Below are 15,666 nucleotides of genomic sequence, written 5' to 3'. Positions count from 1 at the left end.
CCAAAATATGTCCATCTGGTCTATTGGGGTCTGGGTATCTATGAAATATGGAATGAATGGTTTGCAGGCCGTGTTGGGTGTTTATGTTTGTGTAGAGGCTGTCAATATCTAGAGTGAACAAGTAGGCCTTATTTGGGACAGCCATGGGCCTGATTATATTGAGAAAGTGATAGGTGTCTTTTATGTAACTAGGGTGCTTTGTGGAGAGGGGGCCTAAAAAGTGATCTATGTACTGGGAAATGTTGTAAGTAGAACTTCCACAGTCCGAGACAATGGGACGGCCGGGAGGAACCTCAGAGGGAATTGTCCATGTGGAGGGGTCTTTATGAATTTTTGGTAAAAGGTAAAATTGTCGGGGGCGTGGTTGATCCGGTCCAAATAGATAATCTCTTTGTTTAGCTGTGATGAGTTTGCAATGATAGAGGGATTGAATGATGCTTCTGATTTGTGACTGAGTCTGTAATTGCAAGGTTTCTGTTATGGGTTTGTAGTATTTTAAATCTGTGAGTTGTCTATTGGCTTCTAGGAGATATTGTTGTCTGTCTAAAATAACGATTTTGGAGCCTTTGTCTGCCGGTTTTATGATTATATTGGGGTTATGAGAAAGTTCTTTCAGGGCTCTGCGCTCCTGAGGTGTCAAATTGTCCGGGATGTCTCTTTGGGGACGGTATGAATGAAGTGATTGCCTGTCCGATAGAATTAGAGTTTGAATGGCTTTATTGGCCTGGGATAAAGCTGGTTCCCAGGTGGATGGGGATGTGAAAAGAGTTTTATTTTTATTATTATTAGAAGATTTATGGAAGTGATCGAAGATTTTCAAGCGCCTGTGATATTTGTGGAGGTCCCTCTGAAGTTCCTCCCAGTCTGAGTGCTTGGGTTTGGGGATAAAAGAAAGTCCCCTTTCCAGGACGGAGACCTGAGTGGATGAAGGGATGAATAATTTTGACAAATTTAAAACTGTTGAAGTGGAGTCCCATCCTAAGTTGGGGTGTGCAAGGGGTGGGGTCCTGTTTGAAACTGTGTTGGTTGGGGCTAAAAGTGTTGGACGGGGAGTAATGACAGCGCCTAGGTGGGTAGGTTTTTGAGGTGGGAAGAAATGCCGGATATCAGACTGCAATGTATGAGCATGGATAGTGACCGGATTGGTTTGAGGAGTATCTATAAATTTAGCTGTTTGCACCAGTGTTGGAAAATAGCTTGGGCTGTTGCGGTGGTCCAATGGATGTTGTCGTCAGCAGTTTGGAATGTATCGTGGGGAATTTCAGTCAGGAATGGGAGGTGGGTTGCAATGGTGTTGTTGATTAACCTGAGGTTATCCTGTTGTCTGTCTGTGAGGTGAGGTGAGAAGTTAAGTATTGGGAAGTAGATGTCTGCATTGGGAAAGGTAGACTGTGCCTGTTTGTAAAGAGCTTTTAGCTGTTTTATCGATGTTTGTTTAGGGTCCTGATCCTTGTTATTGATTCCTATGGAAAATATTACAATTTTGGTGGCCGGATTGGGTACTGACTTTTCGCATATCTTTAGGAAATGATAGAGGTTTGCTCCGGGATAACTGTCCAGTTGAATGTTGGGATTGGTGTAGGGTGGGATCCGTTTGATATTGGAGTCCCCCAGGAAGACTACAGGCCTCCTCACCCTGAAGGACCAGTCCTGTAGTTTCCTGTGGGGTCTAGCCAAGTGGGTTATTGCTTTGGATTTGGGAGGGGAGGAAAGTAGAGTGGATTGTAAAATGGGGGGGCCCGGGCGGTTGCCGGCCAGGTGTGGGACGGATTGATCAGTGTGAGAGGGGACCGAGGAGGCAGGGGCGGTCCGACTGTGTACTGGGACAGGACCAGGGCTAGTCACAGGGGAGGGTTCAGAGTGGGCATGGGTGGTCATTCTGACCTTCATGGGCCCAATCATCATATGTGTTTCCCCTCCCCTGCGGTTGTTGTAGCCCCGGGAATCTGTTTGCCCACGCACAGTCAGCCGGCCCTCTGCCATCTCTGTTGGGGGTGAATCAAAGGAAATGAGGTCGTTAGCTGTTATGGAAACATTAGATATTACAGAAGGGGTGGATTTTGACAATGATATGGTGTCCAAGATTTGATTCTGTATGAGTTTAACCTGATTTGTAGAGCTTTCATGGACCTGGGCTGCAACCGTCCGGGCCCTAGTTGGCTCTGTAATAAAGGAATGGTTGGAGTCTGGTTGTGGTTCTTGGTTATTGGGCTGTGGAACAGAAGATGGCGGAAAAGAGCAGTTTACAGATGAAGAAGGTGTAAGTACTGTGATGTGATTGGTTGCGGGGGAGATGGGAGAGAGCTCTGGATCCAAAAAGGTAGGCTCGGGTGGTTTCTGTGTGTGTAAAGAGAATGTGAGGCGCCTGGGTCTCTGGGGTAGGGGTGTAGAAGCCTGTGGCATGGAAAAAGCTGGGGGAGGTATTGCTGTAATTCTGGGTCTGGTAGGGTTGATGGTCTGGTGAGGGAGGCCTTGAGAGGTCTCCCTATATATGGGTAATTGATGTGATGGGGTCTGCCGTGGGGCCTTAACTGTATCAATATGGTCCTGGGGTGGCTTTAACTTCGCTATGGGTGAGAGGTGATGGGAGGAGCATCTGGGGAGATCTGACAGAGCTGTGGGTCGAGATGATTGGTTCTGATCCAGTTCTGGTTGTCTAAAATGGCGGGTGAAATCCTCCGTGAGGGTTGGTTTGGGACCAAGGTATAGGGACAATTTATGGGGAGTTTTTGGTCGTGGGAGTGCCGGGAATTCCTCCTCCTCTTCTAAAATGGGGGTGAGGGGCCTATCTGCGCGGGTGCCTGTGTGGGGTAGAGGTGGCGGGTTGGATCCAATCTTAGAAGCTGCTGAGTTATGAGGTGGGTCTGGTGGCGTCTGTGTAGTGTTAACTACAGGTTGTGTGTCTGCAGGGTGAATGTTGAGAATGTCTTCTATTGTTCTTATGGTTCCTGAAGTGAGGCGAGTGTGGTATCGTTTCCTAGCCCAGCTGATGGCTATCTGGAGGGCTAGTGGGTTTCGAGGTGTGTCTTCCAGGGATGAGATGACTGATGTGTAATGTTCATGTAGTATAGTCATATTGTTACGCATCCATACTGTTGTGTTTTGTTTGACCTTAGCTTGAGTGGCTTCACAGGGTGTAGATGGTTTAATGAAATCCGTGAGTTTGTGGACCTGACGCATCATTCCTACAGGGAATGTTTGGGATGTAATGGAAGTGTCTATGATTTCTTTGTGGTGAACTGCCTGGATGAGTTTGAAGTATTGTTTGGTGATGTTTCGTGTGGCTGGGTCAAGTGTTTGATAGGGTGTGTGTGTGGTTTGTCTAAGATGGTGTGATGAGAAATGTTGGTGATGATAAGTATTTTTCTGATGGTATCTGTTCACCGTACTAGGATGTGAATGGGGGTTTGGGTGTAGTGACATAAGCGGTGGTGGTGGTAACAGCGGTTCGCGTCGTGTTGGTAGTGAGTGTGTCTGAGGCCGAGCATTGGTCCCCCCACTGCTCACCTGGCCTGCCCTGGTCCTGGAAAGAAACATGTTAATTGCTAGAGGGTGGCCTACCTTAGCACGGAGTTGGTGCGTTGTCCTCTTTTGGTCGGGTCAACATTCCAGGTTGTAGATGGAGTTTATGGCTGATGGTTGTAGGCTATTGCAGTAGACTGATACTCAAAAGAGGATTAGTGAGGCAGATGTAGATCCCACAGGGAGGAGCCCGGAGGCCCGAGGAGGCCGAAACCCCCACTAGCAATTAAAAACTATCTTTATTGATTAAAAAAGGTAAAAGACTGGTAAAAACAACAAAAATATTAAAACAATTTAAAATAGTGTGTGGTAAAACACACTAAAAGGCTATAAAAGACCAAGGGTGAGGGTCAGTTGAGCAGTGTGAAACCTGACGTTTCGCAGGGATGCTGCTTCATCAGAGGTATTAAAGGGAATGCTGGCCTCAGTAACTGATATATATAGCCCTGGGATGGGAAATCATACTGACACCCATCCCCGAGCTAAGATGATTGGAGGAGGAAGAATTCCCGGGCGGAGCCGTAGTTCAGGCAAGAAGGCTATAGGGTAATTGAACCAGTTTGAATTTTGGAGGGAAAATGGTGGGGAGGGATTGGTTAAAAAGGAAAAAAAGGGGGGGAGGGGGGGGGGGGGGTTTGGGAAAAAAAGGGATTGGAACAGAAAATGGTAAATTTGGAGATGTATATTCATCAGCAATGTAAGTGGTAAAATGGGGAAGACATCCACCTGTCAAGCAGGCAGGACTGGATCGGTCCCCATGCTTGGCATGGGATGCCCTCCCCCTCAAAAAAAAGGAAAAAGGGGGGGGGGGGGGGGAAGTGAGGAAGAACAATTTTGGAAAGATCCAGGATGGTGAAGGTTATAGGTGACCAAAAAAAACAAAAAAAAAAAAAAAAAAAAAAACCCAAGCAGGGGCACTAATGGTACAGTGGGAAAAGGATCCATCAATGATATAATTTCCCAAAGGTCAAGAATGTCCACCCTGGGAGTGATGGGTCCCGAAATTTCAAGGAAGGTGAAGAGAAGTGAGGAAACTTTTTATGGAAGAGATGATGAATAGTGATAAGAACCAGGTCCAAGTCAGTGGCACGGGCTAGGTTAGGGTTGGGGTTGGGGTTGGGGTTCAGGGTTACCACGTTTATGGTTTACGGCACTGGCCTACTGACTTGGAAATTATTGCAAGGGTTGTAGTCGTTATGTAGTGGTTCATATTCAATAGGTGGAGCTGTTGACCATGTTGGTGGCAGAATGGGGCGGGCGCCCGCCAAATGAGCCAGAGGGACCTGGTTCGATCCCCCGGTACAGTGGCGGAAGCCCGCCCCAGAGAGCCGCACTGAAAGAAAAAGGGGGGGGGAAAGAGAGCGGGGTGGACCTCTCCCAGGTGCACCAGAGGGGATGTTTTGGTCCCCCGGTACAGCGGGAGACGTCCACCCCTGAGGGGAGGGGCAAAGCGGAGGAGAAAGAGATGCTGAGAGGAGAAAAAAGGAATGACCAAAGGAAGGCACTGTTGAAGTAATGGAAATATCAGAAGATCTTATGATGCTAGGTTGAGTCCATGTGGGGTGAGTGTTGCTAGTGTGTGGATCCAGTGTTTTTCTGCTCTTTTCCGTTGGTATGTAGACCATCTGTCATTAGATTCCAAACCGGAGATTCTGAGATTGTGAACTGGGTGTAGCTGAAAATGATTGACTAAGGGGGTGGATAGTCTACCTTCCCCAATGTTGTACAGGTGCTGTTTGAGACGGGTGAGAATGGAATGTCGGGTTTCCCCTATGTAAAGTTTATTGCAGACTGTGCAGGTGATGGCATAGACTGTATTTCTAGATTGCAAGGAATGGGTGAGAGATATGGGAAGACTTTTGCCACTATAGGGGTTTGAAATAAATTTACGGGGAACATATAGGTGCTCATATTGTGTGAGGGGTATTTTTCTATTTTCAGTGAAGGCTGAATGGACCAGGATGTTTTGGAGGTTTGAGTTTTTCCGGTAGGCTGTGATGAACCTATAATTGTGAATGGGTGGATATTGGAGTCTCAGGTCCTGGAAATGGGACTTAATGGTTTTGTGGAAAGTTGTGAATCTATGAGAAAAGGTGCTAACAAAGGGAAGAAGTTTGGGTGGGGAGTTGGGTTTGTGAGTGACGGGGCCAGGTTCTCGTGCTGCGGAACAGTCCGGAAGGGTATGGGCAATAGGAGTAGATTGTGTTGAGGGAAAGGATGGGTCCAGGTCAGGTTCTACAAGGGAAAGGTCGATGGAGAAGTGCACAGATAGAGAAGGTAAAGGAGGGGAATAATTGGAGTTAGGGGAGGAAAGAGGGAGTGGGGAATGCTGAGGGTTAGAAGAGGGGAGCGGCAGATCAGGGGAGTGTGTGGGGCTGGACAAGAAAGATAAGGGAGGGAGGGGGTTAAGGTTAGGGTTTGAGGGAAGGGGGGGGGGATGGTTAGGGTTAGAGAAGGGGAACAGTGGGTCAGGGGAGTGTGTGGGGGTGGAAAAGAAAGGTAAGGGAGGCAGGGGGTTAGGGTTAGGGATGGAGGGAAGGGGTGGGGAGTGGTTAGGGTTAGAGAAGGGGGACAGTAGGTCAGGAGAGTGTGTGGGGATGGAAAAGAAAGGTAAGGAAGGCAGGGGGTTGGGGTTAGGGATGGAGGGAAGGGGCAGGGAATGGTTAGGGTTAGAGGAGGGGAACTGTAGGTCAGGGGAGTGTGTGGGGATTGAAGGGGGAGGGATGGGAGGGAGGGGGTTAGGGTTAGGGTAAGGGGCCAGGTCTGGGGAATGGTTAGAGTTAGAGGAAAATGGTAGGGAAGGGGAACCGTGAAGGTTAAGGGGGGAGAGTAAGCGAGGAAGGTGGTTGGGAACTTTAGGTTGTGGTTGTCTCCCCTTGGGGAGACATGAGTGTTGTGAAAGGTTGTTAGAGTGAGTGGGAGCGAGTGCAGCCAAAGTGGTATTTTTTATTGTGCGTAGAAAGCGTTTGGAATAACCTCTGTGTCTGAGGGCTTTGAAGAGAATCTGAGTGGCGTGTGAGAAATCAGAAGGTTTGGAGCAGATGCGATGGAAGCGGATGATTTGGGATTTGATGATGCCACGGAAAGTGTGTTTGGGATGATAACTGGATTTATGGAGAAGTGCATGTGTGTCTGTTGCCTTGAAGAAAACTTTAGTAAAAAGGCGGTTGTATGAATTGTTGGAAGGTTCAAAATATATTGTGGTGTCAAGAAAATTTATTTGGTGAGGATCAATGGTGGATTTGAGTTTAATGGATGGATGATGGTTATTGAGAATATCCAAAAACTGTCCAAAAAGAGAAATGTCATGGTGCCATATACCTATGATATCATCTAAAAATCTGAGAAAGAGCAGGGGTTTGTGGGGACACTTGGCGAGTGCTTCTCGCTCCCACTCACTCATATAAATGTTGGCGTATGACGGTGCGAATCTTTGGCCCATGGCTGTCCCGTGGACCTGTAGATACTGTTTGTTATTGAATGTAAAGTCATTGTTGGTGAGACAAATTTTGAGGAGATCCAAAATATGTCCATCTGGTCTATTGGGGTCTGGGTATCTATGAAATATGGAATGAATGGTTTGCAGGCCGTGTTGGGTGTTTATGTTTGTGTAGAGGCTGTCAATATCTAGAGTGAACAAGTAGGCCTTATTTGGGACAGCCATGGGCCTGATTATATTGAGAAAGTGATAGGTGTCTTTTATGTAACTAGGGTGCTTTGTGGAGAGGGGGCCTAAAAAGTGATCTATGTACTGGGAAATGTTGTAAGTAGAACTTCCACAGTCCGAGACAATGGGACGGCCGGGAGGAACCTCAGAGGGAATTGTCCATGTGGAGGGGTCTTTATGAATTTTTGGTAAAAGGTAAAATTGTCGGGGGCGTGGTTGATCCGGTCCAAATAGATAATCTCTTTGTTTAGCTGTGATGAGTTTGCAATGATAGAGGGATTGAATGATGCTTCTGATTTGTGACTGAGTCTGTAATTGCAAGGTTTCTGTTATGGGTTTGTAGTATTTTAAATCTGTGAGTTGTCTATTGGCTTCTAGGAGATATTGTTGTCTGTCTAAAATAACGATTTTGGAGCCTTTGTCTGCCGGTTTTATGATTATATTGGGGTTATGAGAAAGTTCTTTCAGGGCTCTGCGCTCCTGAGGTGTCAAATTGTCCGGGATGTCTCTTTGGGGACGGTATGAATGAAGTGATTGCCTGTCCGATAGAATTAGAGTTTGAATGGCTTTATTGGCCTGGGATAAAGCTGGTTCCCAGGTGGATGGGGATGTGAAAAGAGTTTTATTTTTATTATTATTAGAAGATTTATGGAAGTGATCGAAGATTTTCAAGCGCCTGTGATATTTGTGGAGGTCCCTCTGAAGTTCCTCCCAGTCTGAGTGCTTGGGTTTGGGGATAAAAGAAAGTCCCCTTTCCAGGACGGAGACCTGAGTGGATGAAGGGATGAATAATTTTGACAAATTTAAAACTGTTGAAGTGGAGTCCCATCCTAAGTTGGGGTGTGCAAGGGGTGGGGTCCTGTTTGAAACTGTGTTGGTTGGGGCTAAAAGTGTTGGACGGGGAGTAATGACAGCGCCTAGGTGGGTAGGTTTTTGAGGTGGGAAGAAATGCCGGATATCAGACTGCAATGTATGAGCATGGATAGTGACCGGATTGGTTTGAGGAGTATCTATAAATTTAGCTGTTTGCACCAGTGTTGGAAAATAGCTTGGGCTGTTGCGGTGGTCCAATGGATGTTGTCGTCAGCAGTTTGGAATGTATCGTGGGGAATTTCAGTCAGGAATGGGAGGTGGGTTGCAATGGTGTTGTTGATTAACCTGAGGTTATCCTGTTGTCTGTCTGTGAGGTGAGGTGAGAAGTTAAGTATTGGGAAGTAGATGTCTGCATTGGGAAAGGTAGACTGTGCCTGTTTGTAAAGAGCTTTTAGCTGTTTTATCGATGTTTGTTTAGGGTCCTGATCCTTGTTATTGATTCCTATGGAAAATATTACAATTTTGGTGGCCGGATTGGGTACTGACTTTTCGCATATCTTTAGGAAATGATAGAGGTTTGCTCCGGGATAACTGTCCAGTTGAATGTTGGGATTGGTGTAGGGTGGGATCCGTTTGATATTGGAGTCCCCCAGGAAGACTACAGGCCTCCTCACCCTGAAGGACCAGTCCTGTAGTTTCCTGTGGGGTCTAGCCAAGTGGGTTATTGCTTTGGATTTGGGAGGGGAGGAAAGTAGAGTGGATTGTAAAATGGGGGGGCCCGGGCGGTTGCCGGCCAGGTGTGGGACGGATTGATCAGTGTGAGAGGGGACCGAGGAGGCAGGGGCGGTCCGACTGTGTACTGGGACAGGACCAGGGCTAGTCACAGGGGAGGGTTCAGAGTGGGCATGGGTGGTCATTCTGACCTTCATGGGCCCAATCATCATATGTGTTTCCCCTCCCCTGCGGTTGTTGTAGCCCCGGGAATCTGTTTGCCCACGCACAGTCAGCCGGCCCTCTGCCATCTCTGTTGGGGGTGAATCAAAGGAAATGAGGTCGTTAGCTGTTATGGAAACATTAGATATTACAGAAGGGGTGGATTTTGACAATGATATGGTGTCCAAGATTTGATTCTGTATGAGTTTAACCTGATTTGTAGAGCTTTCATGGACCTGGGCTGCAACCGTCCGGGCCCTAGTTGGCTCTGTAATAAAGGAATGGTTGGAGTCTGGTTGTGGTTCTTGGTTATTGGGCTGTGGAACAGAAGATGGCGGAAAAGAGCAGTTTACAGATGAAGAAGGTGTAAGTACTGTGATGTGATTGGTTGCGGGGGAGATGGGAGAGAGCTCTGGATCCAAAAAGGTAGGCTCGGGTGGTTTCTGTGTGTGTAAAGAGAATGTGAGGCGCCTGGGTCTCTGGGGTAGGGGTGTAGAAGCCTGTGGCATGGAAAAAGCTGGGGGAGGTATTGCTGTAATTCTGGGTCTGGTAGGGTTGATGGTCTGGTGAGGGAGGCCTTGAGAGGTCTCCCTATATATGGGTAATTGATGTGATGGGGTCTGCCGTGGGGCCTTAACTGTATCAATATGGTCCTGGGGTGGCTTTAACTTCGCTATGGGTGAGAGGTGATGGGAGGAGCATCTGGGGAGATCTGACAGAGCTGTGGGTCGAGATGATTGGTTCTGATCCAGTTCTGGTTGTCTAAAATGGCGGGTGAAATCCTCCGTGAGGGTTGGTTTGGGACCAAGGTATAGGGACAATTTATGGGGAGTTTTTGGTCGTGGGAGTGCCGGGAATTCCTCCTCCTCTTCTAAAATGGGGGTGAGGGGCCTATCTGCGCGGGTGCCTGTGTGGGGTAGAGGTGGCGGGTTGGATCCAATCTTAGAAGCTGCTGAGTTATGAGGTGGGTCTGGTGGCGTCTGTGTAGTGTTAACTACAGGTTGTGTGTCTGCAGGGTGAATGTTGAGAATGTCTTCTATTGTTCTTATGGTTCCTGAAGTGAGGCGAGTGTGGTATCGTTTCCTAGCCCAGCTGATGGCTATCTGGAGGGCTAGTGGGTTTCGAGGTGTGTCTTCCAGGGATGAGATGACTGATGTGTAATGTTCATGTAGTATAGTCATATTGTTACGCATCCATACTGTTGTGTTTTGTTTGACCTTAGCTTGAGTGGCTTCACAGGGTGTAGATGGTTTAATGAAATCCGTGAGTTTGTGGACCTGACGCATCATTCCTACAGGGAATGTTTGGGATGTAATGGAAGTGTCTATGATTTCTTTGTGGTGAACTGCCTGGATGAGTTTGAAGTATTGTTTGGTGATGTTTCGTGTGGCTGGGTCAAGTGTTTGATAGGGTGTGTGTGTGGTTTGTCTAAGATGGTGTGATGAGAAATGTTGGTGATGATAAGTATTTTTCTGATGGTATCTGTTCACCGTACTAGGATGTGAATGGGGGTTTGGGTGTAGTGACATAAGCGGTGGTGGTGGTAACAGCGGTTCGCGTCGTGTTGGTAGTGAGTGTGTCTGAGGCCGAGCATTGGTCCCCCCACTGCTCACCTGGCCTGCCCTGGTCCTGGAAAGAAACATGTTAATTGCTAGAGGGTGGCCTACCTTAGCACGGAGTTGGTGCGTTGTCCTCTTTTGGTCGGGTCAACATTCCAGGTTGTAGATGGAGTTTATGGCTGATGGTTGTAGGCTATTGCAGTAGACTGATACTCAAAAGAGGATTAGTGAGGCAGATGTAGATCCCACAGGGAGGAGCCCGGAGGCCCGAGGAGGCCGAAACCCCCACTAGCAATTAAAAACTATCTTTATTGATTAAAAAAGGTAAAAGACTGGTAAAAACAACAAAAATATTAAAACAATTTAAAATAGTGTGTGGTAAAACACACTAAAAGGCTATAAAAGACCAAGGGTGAGGGTCAGTTGAGCAGTGTGAAACCTGACGTTTCGCAGGGATGCTGCTTCATCAGAGGTATTAAAGGGAATGCTGGCCTCAGTAACTGATATATATAGCCCTGGGATGGGAAATCATACTGACACCCATCCCCGAGCTAAGATGATTGGAGGAGGAAGAATTCCCGGGCGGAGCCGTAGTTCAGGCAAGAAGGCTATAGGGTAATTGAACCAGTTTGAATTTTGGAGGGAAAATGGTGGGGAGGGATTGGTTAAAAAGGAAAAAAAGGGGGGGAGGGGGGGGGGGGGGTTTGGGAAAAAAAGGGATTGGAACAGAAAATGGTAAATTTGGAGATGTATATTCATCAGCAATGTAAGTGGTAAAATGGGGAAGACATCCACCTGTCAAGCAGGCAGGACTGGATCGGTCCCCATGCTTGGCATGGGATGCCCTCCCCCTCAAAAAAAAGGAAAAAGGGGGGGGGGGGGGGGAAGTGAGGAAGAACAATTTTGGAAAGATCCAGGATGGTGAAGGTTATAGGTGACCAAAAAAAAAAAAAAAAAAAAAAAAAAAAAAACCCAAGCAGGGGCACTAATGGTACAGTGGGAAAAGGATCCATCAATGATATAATTTCCCAAAGGTCAAGAATGTCCACCCTGGGAGTGATGGGTCCCGAAATTTCAAGGAAGGTGAAGAGAAGTGAGGAAACTTTTTATGGAAGAGATGATGAATAGTGATAAGAACCAGGTCCAAGTCAGTGGCACGGGCTAGGTTAGGGTTGGGGTTGGGGTTGGGGTTCAGGGTTACCACGTTTATGGTTTACGGCACTGGCCTACTGACTTGGAAATTATTGCAAGGGTTGTAGTCGTTATGTAGTGGTTCATATTCAATAGGTGGAGCTGTTGACCATGTTGGTGGCAGAATGGGGCGGGCGCCCGCCAAATGAGCCAGAGGGACCTGGTTCGATCCCCCGGTACAGTGGCGGAAGCCCGCCCCAGAGAGCCGCACTGAAAGAAAAAGGGGGGGGGAAAGAGAGCGGGGTGGACCTCTCCCAGGTGCACCAGAGGGGATGTTTTGGTCCCCCGGTACAGCGGGAGACGTCCACCCCTGAGGGGAGGGGCAAAGCGGAGGAGAAAGAGATGCTGAGAGGAGAAAAAAGGAATGACCAAAGGAAGGCACTGTTGAAGTAATGGAAATATCAGAAGATCTTATGATGCTAGGTTGAGTCCATGTGGGGTGAGTGTTGCTAGTGTGTGGATCCAGTGTTTTTCTGCTCTTTTCCGTTGGTATGTAGACCATCTGTCATTAGATTCCAAACCGGAGATTCTGAGATTGTGAACTGGGTGTAGCTGAAAATGATTGACTAAGGGGGTGGATAGTCTACCTTCCCCAATGTTGTACAGGTGCTGTTTGAGACGGGTGAGAATGGAATGTCGGGTTTCCCCTATGTAAAGTTTATTGCAGACTGTGCAGGTGATGGCATAGACTGTATTTCTAGATTGCAAGGAATGGGTGAGAGATATGGGAAGACTTTTGCCACTATAGGGGTTTGAAATAAATTTACGGGGAACATATAGGTGCTCATATTGTGTGAGGGGTATTTTTCTATTTTCAGTGAAGGCTGAATGGACCAGGATGTTTTGGAGGTTTGAGTTTTTCCGGTAGGCTGTGATGAACCTATAATTGTGAATGGGTGGATATTGGAGTCTCAGGTCCTGGAAATGGGACTTAATGGTTTTGTGGAAAGTTGTGAATCTATGAGAAAAGGTGCTAACAAAGGGAAGAAGTTTGGGTGGGGAGTTGGGTTTGTGAGTGACGGGGCCAGGTTCTCGTGCTGCGGAACAGTCCGGAAGGGTATGGGCAATAGGAGTAGATTGTGTTGAGGGAAAGGATGGGTCCAGGTCAGGTTCTACAAGGGAAAGGTCGATGGAGAAGTGCACAGATAGAGAAGGTAAAGGAGGGGAATAATTGGAGTTAGGGGAGGAAAGAGGGAGTGGGGAATGCTGAGGGTTAGAAGAGGGGAGCGGCAGATCAGGGGAGTGTGTGGGGCTGGACAAGAAAGATAAGGGAGGGAGGGGGTTAAGGTTAGGGTTTGAGGGAAGGGGGGGGGATGGTTAGGGTTAGAGAAGGGGAACAGTGGGTCAGGGGAGTGTGTGGGGGTGGAAAAGAAAGGTAAGGGAGGCAGGGGGTTAGGGTTAGGGTTAGGGTTAGGGTTAGGGTTAGGGGGCGTCCATAGACTTAACATTGAATCTGGAAGAAAGTACCACATTTGTATCTATCCCATTCATTTTTTACTTCCAAATTCATCACTTGGAAGTAAAAGTTGCAATGAATTTTTTTGGCCTGTAGGTGTCAGTGTCCACCAATAAATGAATGAATGTAGAAGGAAACTTGAAGAGGGGTGTTTAAGGGTCCCGGGGTACGATTTTGACAGGGTTTTTTTTGAGGGTCCTCTTGGGACCCCCCAGAGTAGATCTGGCAGTGAAAGGGACCCTCAGGGGCCCTTGGGACCCCCAGGGGCCCCAGGTGCCATTAGCTCAAAATTTATCAGTGGTTAGGGCCAATTTTTTTTCGGGCCCTGAGAGGGCTCTATCAGAGGGCACGGAATGAGAAAAAAAAATTCTGCTGGATATGTTGGTTTTTCCAGGAGGGGCCCCCAAAATTGTGAAAAATTGCAACTTTGGGGGCCCCCAGCTCGGAGCCGGAGGGGTCTTTCTGGATGGGGATGCCACTGTTGGGCGTTGCTCAGGGCCTGCTTGAAACCCCTTCAAGACTAAGCCGGCGGGCTTGCTCCCAAAAATTTTTTCTTTTTCCCAGGTTTGCACTCCAAAGGGTGTCAGAGTCTCTAAGTCTGAGGACTTAGGGCTAGGGTTCAGAGCAATTTCAAATTTGGACCCCAGGGGCCATTGATGTGTGGGGGCTGAGAGCGTCTCAGGAGATAGTAGAGAATGTGCAAGAATGGTGGTCCTGGGGTCCTTCATTTGGGAGCGAGAGGGCTCCAAAGTTGCCAGGGGCCAAACTTTGCAGGCCTGTAGCTCAGACACAGAGTGGATTTTTTGGATGAAACCAATGTTGGCTTGTAGTGCTCCAGGGTCCCTCTGAGTCCTGTCCTCGGCCAGGGCCCGCAGGGCCTCGGGACCGAGATATGAGGGCCCAAAGTTGGGCCGGTAATATCGCGGGGGAGGGGCCTAGGGCCACGAGGCCCCAGGCTCCTGGTAGGGCCCCCTGAGATGATGATAAATCTGAAAAACCATGGCCCTGGAGGCCTTCGTTTGGGATCTAGAGGGCTCCAAAGTTGCCAGGGGCCAAACTTTGCAGGCCTGTAGCTCAGACACGGAGTGGAGTTTTTGGATGGAACCAATGCTGGCTTGTAGTGCTCCAGGGTCCCTCTGAGTCCTGTCCTCGGCCGGGGCCCGCAGGGCCTCGGGACCGAGATATGAGGGCCCAAAGTTGGGCCGGTAATATCGCGGGGGAGGGGCCTAGGGCCACGAGGCCCCAGGCTCCTGGTAGGGCCCCCTGAGATGATGATAAATCTGAAAAACCATGGCCCTGGAGGCCTTCGTTTGGGATCTAGAGGGCTCCAAAGTTGCCAGGGGCCAAACTTTGCAGGCCTGTAGCTCAGACACGGAGTGGAGTTTTTGGATGGAACCAATGCTGGCTTGTAGTGCTCCAGGGTCCCTCTGAGTCCTGTCCTCGGCCGGGGCCCGCAGGGCCTCGGGACCGAGATATGAGGGCCCAAAGTTGGGCCGGTAATATCGCGGGGGAGGGGCCTAGGGCCACGAGGCCCCAGGCTCCTGGTAGGGCCCCCTGAGATGATGATAAATCTGAAAAACCATGGCCCTGGAGGCCTTCGTTTGGGATCTAGAGGGCTCCAAAGTTGCCAGGGGCCAAACTTTGCAGGCCTGTAGCTCAGACACGGAGTGGAGTTTTTGGATGGAACCAATGCTGGCTTGTAGTGCTCCAGGGTCCCTCTGAGTCCTGTCCTCGGCCGGGGCCCGCAGGGCCTCGGGACCGAGATATGAGGGCCCAAAGTTGGGCCGGTAATATCGCGGGGGAGGGGCCTAGGGCCACGAGGCCCCAGGCTCCTGGTAGGGCCCCCTGAGATGATGATAAATCTGAAAAACCATGGCCCTGGAGGCCTTCGTTTGGGATCTAGAGGGCTCCAAAGTTGCCAGGGGCCAAACTTTGCAGGCCTGTAGCTCAGACACGGAGTGGAGTTTTTGGATGGAACCAATGCTGGCTTGTAGTGCTCCAGGGTCCCTCTGAGTCCTGTCCTCGGCCGGGGCCCGCAGGGCCTCGGGACCGAGATATGAGGGCCCAAAGTTGGGCCGGTAATATCGCGGGGGAGGGGCCTAGGGCCACGAGGCCCCAGGCTCCTGGTAGGGCCCCCTGAGATGATGATAAATCTGAAAAACCATGGCCCTGGAGGCCTTCGTTTGGGATCTAGAGGGCTCCAAAGTTGCCAGGGGCCAAACTTTGCAGGCCTGTAGCTCAGACACGGAGTGGAGTTTTTGGATGGAACCAATGCTGGCTTGTAGTGCTCCAGGGTCCCTCTGAGTCCTGTCCTCGGCCGGGGCCCGCAGGGCCTCGGGACCGAGATATGAGGGCCCAAAGTTGGGCCGGTAATATCGCGGGGGAGGGGCCTAGGGCCACGAGGCCCCAGGCTCCTGGTAGGGCCCCCTGAGATGATGATAAATCTGAAAAACCATGGCCCTGGAGGCCTTCGTTTGGGATCTAGAGGGCTCCAAAGTTGCCAGGGGCCAAACTTTGCAGGCCTG

This window comes from Telmatherina bonti (assembly GCF_933228915.1).
Source record: "Telmatherina bonti genome assembly, chromosome: 18".
Lineage (NCBI taxonomy): Eukaryota > Metazoa > Chordata > Actinopteri > Atheriniformes > Telmatherinidae > Telmatherina > Telmatherina bonti.
The sequence above is the reverse complement of the archived record's forward strand: the minus strand, read 5'-3'. Positions refer to the sequence as shown.